Consider the following 10,960-nt stretch of genomic DNA (forward strand, 5'->3'; position numbering starts at 1 on the left):
ATCCTTGAATGATCTTTCTGGAAACCTCTTGTAACCTTCCATGTGAGGGAAACCTCATGGGTAATGTTTCTGTTAACATAAACTAGATTTCCTATGATTTCTTGTTATTTTCTTGATAACAATCATTCCCTCTCTTTCCGTGATCATAACCTTTTCATGAGCCATATGTTATGATGAAACCCTAACCTCTTTGTTACAAACCTATTATGATTGATTTTTCGGACTATGATCTCCCCCATGTCTTCATTTGGGTTTGGTTGTACTTGGTCTTCAACCCCATGAGCAAAGCACCCTTGTATAGCAATATACTTGGGGGCGGTTACTAGTGGCGGTTGATTAAACCAAGCGACCGCCTTAAGCGACCGCCCGGTTCTGCTTGCGGGAAAATGCCCTATTTTGCCCCCTGTTCGTTATAAATAGCATCCCTCGCCCTATTAACGCATTATTATGTTCGGGATTGCTATTTTGGGCGATTAGACGGCAGTGGAATCGTGCGGGATTCAGGTCTGAAGTGCTGTTAATGATATGAAACCTTTTCTCTTCTATTCTTGGTGATTCTTATTAAGGTAATGAGTCTCCATCTTCTATTCTCTTCTTTTTAACCTCTAATTGATATGAACCCATCTCCTTTTTGTTAGCGGTTACCCAATTGATTTGTTGTACTCCCTTTCCAATGTTCTTAATGAGATCCTGTCCAGAAACGAATCCCTGCATTTGTTAATGGATAGATCTAGTCAAGGGGAGAGTTTCTGGGTAATCCATTTATGATAATTGTTAGGTTTCTTTTCACCTAGTGTCTCTTGGAGTGTTAGATTCGAGACTTTGGCCATGATCACTCGAAATCCGGATTGAAAACGGATGATCAGAAGCCTAAGTTTCGGATCTGTAACTCTCTGTTTTTGGGGCGGTCACTAGTGGCGGTCGCTCAACCTAAGCGACCGGCTCAAGCGACCGGCCGGTTTCCAGTGTCTGTGTAAGTTTGATTTTGGATTTGTTTTGACTCTTGGCTCTTTTATATTCTTGTAACCCTCTATATAGGTGTTCTCTGTTTCAAGTAGAAGTCTTATAATAGTTTCTGGAATTCAAGTTAGAGGAGTTTTACATAATTACAGGTAAGGACATGCATTCTTGTTTATATGCAATTACATATACATGATGATTCTGTTGTTCTATTTACTATTCTTTGATCATGTAACTTGCTGTAATTGTATAAAGTATGTGAATCTTATTGTACACTTGCTGTTTGTGGTATTCATTGATGTACTTCATCTTTTATGATATTGCACAACTGTTCATGGTATGATAAAGAGTGATTGTAGTGTGATTGTGATGGAAGGGGTATTCCATTGGGATATCTTGGCTTGGGATATCGAAGGTCAGGAATGGGACACATGCCTCGCTGATGTCTCCAAAGACTATCATGATTACTTGATGACATACTTAGGGAGTCTAGAATTGCATGGCTAGGTACCCCACATGCTATTACCCTTTCGGCAGGGGAATTGAAGCCGGGTGACCCGTGACAATGGTGACGTGACTATGTTTCATCCTATAGCGGTAACCAGTCCGTGCGGAGACTCAGTGGTCCACTATTGGTCATGTAATGGTAGGGTTGCATATGTTAGGGTTGGGCTCATGGACGTCCAAGGAGCGGACCGGGTGTCGCGAGGAGTCATGAGAGCATCCGCCCCAATAATATGTGGATGACCATAGGGTTAAGGAGTGGAGTCCAACAGAGGTAGCCAGTCCGTGAGGATTCACACTCCTAGGTTGCGAAGGATACTGAACCGAGTTGGTTGGTGCCATAGGGGAAGTATCTGGACTTCATATAGTATGTTACCATTATGACCTTGCATTGGATTAGAAACCCCGACATGCGCCAAGTACTCATTGCCAATGGTCGTGGTGAGAGAGTGTTGACTTAACCCCCAGCCACGGTTTTGAGAGCCGTGTGGACTTACCCCTTTGCCCAGGATCCCTACGAGAGGTAACCAGTCCTTGCCGGATCGAGTGATGAGACTTACCCAAAGGAGGGCTGGTGTATATCTTAAAGCATGTCAGCCATTAGAGACTTGCATAGTTAGATCTTAGTAGCATTCATATTTCTGCATATCATCCATATCATTTCATATGTGCATTCGTGGATTGTGTTGACATATATATGAGAATTTGCTTGTTCCTTACTGAGTTCGTTGGAACTCATTCCTTTCATTGTATGTATTATATAAACTGTACAGATGGTTGCACAACGTCGGAAGTTGGAGATGATTCGTATGAAAGAGCCTTCTCGTTTGAAGCTGATGTGGCACAGACAGTGGTACATGGACTTGCAGAGCATGAAGCCTCCTGAAGATGAAGATTATCTAGTTATTTATTTTGCTTCCGCTGAACTCGATATTACATTTGATTCTTGATTCTTTCCTTTGTTTATTTCTTGGATATTTATCGGAGTATTTGGACTCCTGTAACCTGTTTATTAATTATTGCACTATTCTTGCTTTTGATTATCTGTATTTGTATTTATTATTATTGATAGACTAAAACCATGGATCCTGTGACGGTTCACATCCGCGGGTTGTCGGGCGGTTAACCGGGCCTGGGCGGGCGGGGTGTGACAGACTAGTAGAGGACTCCTGAGATAACCTTTAGGTTATGTGATGATTATCCCTTCGATAATGATTATCCGCAGCCGTTAATTCGAGTCTGCCATCATTAGGGTAATTATCCTAATCCATAAGTAGGATTAGGGCACGCTTGTAGCTGAATAAGCTTTCTTCTTCAGCAAGCCATCTTCTGGATCCGGTTCGCTCGGGAGCGAGTCGGTTCCCTCTGTCTCGACCGGGGTTGAGGGTCGGACCAGGTATGAACCCGGTCTGATCATAATTTCTCCATTTCACGAGCCCCCCAGAACCAGCGTTCGGTCGATCCCGAGGGCTTGGTTTTTAATTGGGTTCTTCGTCAGGCGATAATCTCTGCGTGCTTCATTAAATGTCATATCACATTTAATGCGGTGGTCACTTTTCCTCGAGCGTTGTGAGGGTAAGGCCGCGTGTCTCCTTGCAGTCGATCTGTCGTGGCTCGCATCATCCAAGCGACGGTTTCCGAACGCTTATTTCGGATTCGTGAGTTCAAACTTTCAAAACGTCTTTCAATCTCGATTGTTGATTTTGAATCAATCTCGATCGTTCAGATTCCCGAACACTCGTGCGGGGGTTTTAAAAGCGGTTTGTTGTCTTCGTAGGTTTCATTCTTCCTGTCTGGAATTTGAACCTTTGTTGTCTGCTTCGCGCCTTCTTGATCTCAAGCTTCTGCCTCACTGAATCAGTAAGTTTACTGGTCTTTTTCTTTTTGTAGTTTACTGAAACAAGTAATGGCGGACGACGGGGCTTCTCTGGTACCCAGTGTTGGTAATAGCAGTGAGGTTTTTGCTTCTCCTACTCCCGAACAGTGGGATAGTGATAATAAAACCCTAACTGTCCTCTGCCGCGAGTTTGCTTAAGTTTCTCAAAAAGGTTTAGAGAGAAAAACCGAAACTCCTTCTGCCCTCCTCGAGTCTGGATCTTCCAAGATTGTCGAGTCTTCTAGGCAGCCTCAAACTTCCTGGTCTGATGGTGGACCTGGCTCTGTTCCCTCCATTTATAATGAGGAAACCCTTCTTTCATCCATCCAAGATTTTGATTTTCCTTCCTCTTATCAGGTTAGGGCTCCCCACCCTGATGAGAGGGTTGATTCCACCCTCTCGGGTGAATTTTCTCTGTATATAGATGCACTGGAAAGCAGGGTTCGCTTTCCCTTCTTTAATCCTTTGTTCGCCGCAGTTCTGAATCATTGGGACATTTGTCCCGGAATGCTCCTTCCCAATAGCTGGCGTCTCATCGTCGGCTTCTTGGGTTTGTGTTTTGAACTTGGCATTACGCCATCTCTTTCTCTCTTTGTACATTTTCATGTTTTCTATCTCCCATCCTCCCGGATGGGTTTTTCTGTCCAAACACAATAAGGTTGAACTTGATTGGAGGGGTAGCATCCTTGTTAAAGGAACTTGCCCTTCTAACCACAAAAGATGGCGCGAACGATACTTTTTCTGTCGAGCGCCTCCATTTGATCTTAACTTCCCAACCGCCTGGAGGAGGTGTACTTCTTCTTCCGAGAATAACCGAGGCCTTCCCTTATCCAGAGAAGACGAGGCGGCCGTCAGGAAGATCAAATCCATTCCATGGTATCAAGAGATACATGGACTTGAAGTGGAGTATAACTCCATTCTTCAGTACTGGGGCTTGGCTCATTGTGAGCTTCTAACCACCATCCTTTAATTTTACTGAAGTAATATGTCTTTAATTCTAACTCTCGTCATTCTTCTTTGCAGTGCCTCCAAGAATGAACCCTGAGAACCTGCGAGTGAAGGCCGCTAGGGCCGTTGTGACAGCCGAGCAACGATCACCCAGAGCCTTGACCGTAGATCAAAAGGCTTCTGTTCCCTCTCCCAACCCCTCTTATAGGGGTATCAGGAATATCAGGCCCGTGGCTGATGCTTCGGGTAAAAGGAAGAAGCCGATGGTGGAGAGGTCTAATGTCTCTTCCTCCCCCCGAACCAAAAGGAGGCATGACACAATTGATACTTCCTCCCATAAAAAATCCAAAGCTTTAATGGATTGTGAGGAGGTCTTCACCCCCCAGTGGACCCTGAAGTTGACCGACAGGGTGACTCGGGATCTTGAGAAAGCTGCAGAGTGGAGCTCTCTCAGTCTTGCTCCTTCTGACCGCCAGGAATTTGAAGCCCTGGATGACATTTCCCTTGTTAGTCAGTCCACAAGGTACTAGTCTTCTTGCTTACTTATTTTTTTTCATAATTTCTTATGACTTCTTCTGATATTTTTCGCCTTCCCAGGAATGCTGTGTTGAGCTTTTATCAACACATGGAAGCATTGAGCCAGGTTGGTCGCACCAGCTCCTTGCTGCAAACCTGTGAAGAGAATTTGGCCAAGGCCAATTCTGAAATAGACCGGCTGACTGCAGCTGCTGAGGAGTTGCAGAAAAAGCATGAGGAAGAAATGATGTCCTTCAAGGAAGCCCTCGATGCTTCGAAGATTCGTGCCGCTGCTGCCGAGCGCGAGGCCAGGAAGCAAAAAGCAGCTGCCACGTTGTTTGGTGACAGGCTTGAATTCCGGTGTAGGGAGAACGAAGAATATCTGAAGTTGGCGATCCCTAGCAAGCCCGAGCATATAAAGCCAGAGCTTCGGAAGGAGTGTGTTCAGAAGTACCTGAACAGCGTACCTTTCTCCGAGCTGCTAGGTGCCTACAACATTCAAGCTTATCGCTTGGGGCAGAACGACGTTTGGGAGCGAATTCTCGCATCAATCCCTTCCTTTGATACTGCTCCCTTTCGTGAGGTGTGCCATAGAGAGGTCTTCGGGAAAGTTGGCATGGATCTCCCAGACTGGGCTCGAGAAGAAGATGATCCTTTTCCAGCTGACCCTTAATATGAGGCATACCTGACTGACGAGCCGGCGCTTCCAGAGGAGAAATCACAAGCCGAGTCTCAAGTTGCTGCTGTAGAGGACTCAGCCGATGCCATTCTTGAGGAAGGCTCTTCTCAAGATCCCGAGAAAAGTCCTCCCGACCGGGGTCCCTCGGCACAACAATGAAGAAGAGGCTTAGGGAGTTATCTTTTATTGTAAAGATTTACCCTCTTATTAATGAATAGACATTTCTTTTTCATGTTGGCCTTTCCATTTCCCCGTCTCCTACCGAAATCTTGCCTTGAATATCAAAGTATAAATGATAAAACTTATCACTTAACTTTACATTCCTCGCCGAATAATAATCTTGTAGAAATATTGTGAAGATGCGTTTCGGAAAGATGCATTAATCTTCCCCACTACTTCATTTATTGCAAAGTCCACACGTTTCCCTTCTGCGAAGTTCAAACGTTTTCTTGCTTTTGTATACCATTCACTGTTTCCAATGAATCGGAAATACATCCATTATTATAATGGTAGTGCGACGATTGGAGGTATCTCTGGCCTCGGTGTTCGTTTCCACATGTTTCCATGTGGCATCCCTCCGACCGTTGATCTTGCTTTCTGAGGATTTCGAAGCATCATTTCGATCTGGGTCGTTGGTTGTCCTTAGCCTTCAACCGTCATCTTAATACCTGAGGCTATTTAAAGCCTTCGTGGGTACTCTCCATCTATCCTGCTATCTGCAAGTTAGATTTTCTAAAGTGCTCAAGCGACATTCCGTCCTTCTGCCTGCTCCCGTATTCCTCGTACTCCAACAACAGCTCTATCAACTTCTGAACAAGTGAGTTTTTGTTTTTGATTACTCATCTCTTTCCCCACTTCCCCCCTTGAGTAAACGGCACAGCAGTAATACTTGGGGTTTATTTAATCGGGTTTTTCAGAAGTGATAGAGAACTAGGGTTTTCCCTCTTTTTTGTCGTCGTTGGTTTTTTGTATTGATACGGCTTTTCTTTTTGCATAGTGGCTCCCAAGATCAACCCGAACTTTATCAGAGCGAAATCTAGCAAGAAAATCGTTCCGTCGGCGGTGGTTGGGGCCAGTGAGGTGGTTTCAGCTAGTGAATCCTCCAAGCGTAAGGCGACTGCTGTTGGTGAATCTTAAAGTCAGATTCCCACAGTTTCTATTGATGCCGCCCGTACGCCTCTTTTGCCCGAAGTGATCGCTCGTCTTTCCCAGGAAGTTCTTGATCACTCCGTTGTTGATGGCGCTGCCGACGCCCCTGCTGGTGAGACTATTGGTGCACCCCCGAAGGAGACTCTTCGGGCATCTGAGGCAACTATGTTGGTGTCTGATGAAGGTGTGGTCCCAGCAGGCACTGCTCCTATTTCCAATTCTAGTGCTTGTTTGGCATCCTCCTCCTCTCCTTCCGAGTTGGAGGATTTTGCCACCAGGAAGCGCTGTCGGGTGACAAGTGATGTAGCTCATCCTTCTCTTGATGTAGCTCATCCTTCTCATCCTTCGCCTGAATTAGTGTCAAACGAGTTTGACAGAGCGTTGGAATGGTGTATTGCTGCTCGAATGACTTCTGAGAGCGCAGTTCTTTCCAAACTTCCAGATGAAGTCTTTATGAAGTCACTGGTGATGTAAGTCTTTCTTCATTATCTTTCGATTCTGAAAAATTACTCTTCTACTCCTTTTTAACTCGGAAGTTGTTTGCAGGAGTCTTACTGGTAACTTCCACAACCAAGTGGAAGGAGTTTCTAGGCTCAGTAGGTTGAGCAATGAAGTTTCCAGGCTTCGGGAAATCTCTGAAGCTAAAGATGCTGAGATTGCTCGCCTTCAGAAACTAGCTTGGGAGGTGGCAGGGGAAAAGAATTCGATGATCGGTCGTCTTCAGTCGGACTTGGATGATGCCAGGGAGAAGATCCGGCGACTTGAGCGAACAGTTGGAAAGTCAGGAGCCAAAGGATCTGAGACATTACCTCAAAGGCAAGCTGTCGTTCCTTTGCCCGAATCCCTTCCAACCGATGTTTGCGAGAGCTGCGTCTTCAAGTATTTACACAGTAAGCCCTTTGTTGATATGCTGAATGCTTATAACTTGCAGGCGTTCCGGGATGGTGAGAACGAAGTATGGGAATCAATATTAAGGAAGGATCCTCATTTTGATATGACTCCCTACAGTGTTGTTTGCCATCCTGAAGTATTTACCGACCTGGGTATTCCTCCTCCTGACTGGACCAAAGATAAGATTGATCCTCCACCTTCCGATCCAGATATTATGCATTATCTAAAAGATTCTCCTGTTTATTCTCCCCTGGAAGAAGTCAATTATGACGAGCTCGTCTTGAATGCAAGTTTGGTCGAGGACCATACTTCTCCTGGACAAGCTGGACAAAGAGTATGAAATTGCTGAGGATTTTATGCATACCGAAACATTTTCTGTAATCCTCATTTCTCCTCTTCTTTTCCTTGAATCCACACCAATGGTTGACTCATATGTTTATTCTAGCAAAGTTGTGTCGATCTTGTATAACTTCTTAATAGTCATTGATGATGACTTTCTTTTTTGACCGAAGATTGTATCCAGCTCTTGTAATTGTTTTGATACTAGCCTCTTTCGATCTTTTGAAGAAATAATAAATTAACTTCATCTTGAACTTTGCTAGCCATCTGAATCGCTGTTGAATTAGGTCTTAGTTGTTTGAAACAATGCCTGTACTTAAAGATTTCCGGAGAAATACAACAAGTCTGAGAAGGAACTCACTCGAGTTTTAAACCGATGCCTTTACTTAAGGATTTCCGGAGAAATACAATAAGTCTGAGAAGGAACTCACTCGAGTTTTAAACCGATGCCTTTACTTAAGGATTTCCGGAGAAATACAATAAGTCTGAGAAGGAACTCACTCGGGTTTTAAACCGATGCCTTTACTTAAGGATTTCCGGAGAAATACAATAAGTCTGAGAAGGAACTCACTCAAGTTTTAAACCGATGCCTTTACTTAAGGATTTCCGGAGAAATACAATAAGTCTGAGAAGGAACTCACTCGGGTTTTAAACCGATGCCTTTACTTAAGGATTTCCGGAGAAATACAATAAGTATGAGAAGGAACTCACTCGGGTTTTAAACCGATGCCTTTACTTAAGGATTTCCGGAGAAATACAATAAGTTTGAGAAGGAACTCACTCGGGTTTTAAACCGACGCCTTTACTTAAGGATTTCCGGAGAAATACAATAAGTCTGAGAAGGAACTCACTCGGGTTTTAAACCGACGCCTTTACTTAAGGATTTCCGGAGAAATACAATAAGTCTGAGAAGGAACTCACTCGGGTTTTAAACCGATGCCTTTACTTAAGGATTTCCGGAGAAATACAATAAGTCTGAGAAGGAACTCACTTGGGTTTTAAACCGATGCCTTTACTTAAGGATTTCCGGAGAAATACAATAAGTCTGAGAAGGAACTCACTCGGGTTTTAAACCGATGCCTTTACTTAAGGATTTCCGGAGAAATACAATAAGTTTGAGAAGGAACTCACTCGGGTTTTAAACCGATGCCCTTACTTAAGGATAATTCAAAAATTCAATAAGTCTTGAAGGAACTTACTCGGGTTTTAAACCGACGCCTTGCAAAAGGAACTCACTCGGGTTTTAAACCGACGCCTTGCAAAAGGAACTCACTCGGATTTTCATCCGATGCCTCGACTTAAGAAAGTTCAAAAAAATTCCATAAGTGTTGAAGGACCCACACGAATTTTCATTCGATGCCTTATAGTTGGATCTTGTTCTTGAATGTGGTGTATGATGCCCCCCAATCAAAAGATAGTTTGTTGAAAGCCAAAAATTGCATTGATTGAGTTGAAAATGATTACATCGCGAACAAAATTGAAATCATCATCAAGGATAAAACTTTTTGAGATGCCTAGCATTCCACGAACGATCCAACTCTTTCTGGGTGTTGATGTTCTTTTGCCTGTAAGCTCCTGAACCAACCGGTTTTACAACCATATAAGGTCCTTCCCAGGAAGGGTCCAATTTTCTTTGGTGACATGGGTCGGAAGCTAGGGTGTTTCTCAACACCAAATCTCCGGCTAAGTACCGACTGTGAAACCCAGCCCTAACCTTGACCCGGAAACCTTGTTATTTGTAGGTCCGATGACCCGAAGTAAAGTAAGAAGTCAGCTTTGGGCCATCCCAGTAGGGGACTTGGTGTCTGGCTTTGAATCCATGAAGGTTGATGATGAGGTTCTATTTATGGAAACAGAATCCTGATGAAGATCTAATTAGTTGATGGACTTGGAGTGCTCTCTATCTTGGTTTGAAGGCATTTCTACCTACTAGGTAAGTCACTTGACTTGTGTGCAAAACCCCTTTAGGTTTGGATTTGATCTGGGCTTTCAATTCCCTGTTTTGGCCTTGTCGTCGCATTGGTCGACCGATTGGTCGATCGGGCCAGTCGACCAATCCACTCGACCAATGGGTGCTGTCTTTGGCAATTAGGTTGATTCTTGCTCTATTTAAGTCTAACCTCGAGCCCACTTCGTATTTGCTGCCTCCAAACCCTCTGGAACGAACCAAAGACCTCTGCAAGTCATCTCTCTTGCATCCTTGGAGTTTTCTTGGCGGATCTTCGTCGGAACTCTTCTTTTTGCATCAAAAGGTATGTCTACTCTCTCTTCTTCTCCTACATCCTTGTTTTTCTTTCCTTTTTGAGTTGAGACAGTAGAAGAGATGCTGCATCCTCTGTTGCAAACATCTCTGAACATGTTCTCATGATCATCCTAAGGATTTAAGGCTAGAACAATGATCTTAACCATGATCATTGCAAGCTTTTGAAGGATTCATGATCAAACCATGATTTAATCACTGTTAATTTCCTAATCTGAATTCTGATCTCTTTGGATCTTCTTTTATTGATCATGTTAGTGGTTAATGGTTGTGTTTTCTTTCTATGATCCATAATCCATAGAATTCTAGTTGTTCTCTTCTACCTTGCTATGTGTTCTTCATGATGCATGATAGTACATATATGGTAGGTTTTATTTCCTTATTTAGATTTATGCTTCTAAGCCTTATTCCATGAAGACCTATGCATGTTTTCATGTTTTCATTACCGAAAGCAATGATCCATCCTCCTATTGTTCTTGTCCTTGTTTTCTATTTCAAAATTCATCAAGATCCATGTTTGATTTATTTATGGTAACTTTTTGTTTCCTAATTTGGATCTTAATACCTTGATTTGATTAGTGTTTTGAGGTCCCCTATATGCTAGAATACTACTGATGTAGTCTACCCCTTGATTAGTACCCTTTCGAACCACCAAATTCGGATTTCATATCTCAAAACTCTGATTTTCTAAGCTATCGTCCGCATTGGTCGACTGATTGGTCGACTGGACCACTCGACCAATCCACTCGACCAATGAGTACAAAGCAACTCCGAATTGGTCCCGTTTCGGATGTTTTGCTATATTTTCTGTTAGGGATCTTTCCTAATATGTTGTATA

The sequence above is a fragment of the Hakea prostrata genome, chromosome 6 (assembly GCF_041222555.1).
Source record: "Hakea prostrata isolate BN-2017 chromosome 6, UWA_Hpros_2, whole genome shotgun sequence".
NCBI classification, from domain to species: Eukaryota; Viridiplantae; Streptophyta; class Magnoliopsida; order Proteales; family Proteaceae; genus Hakea; species Hakea prostrata.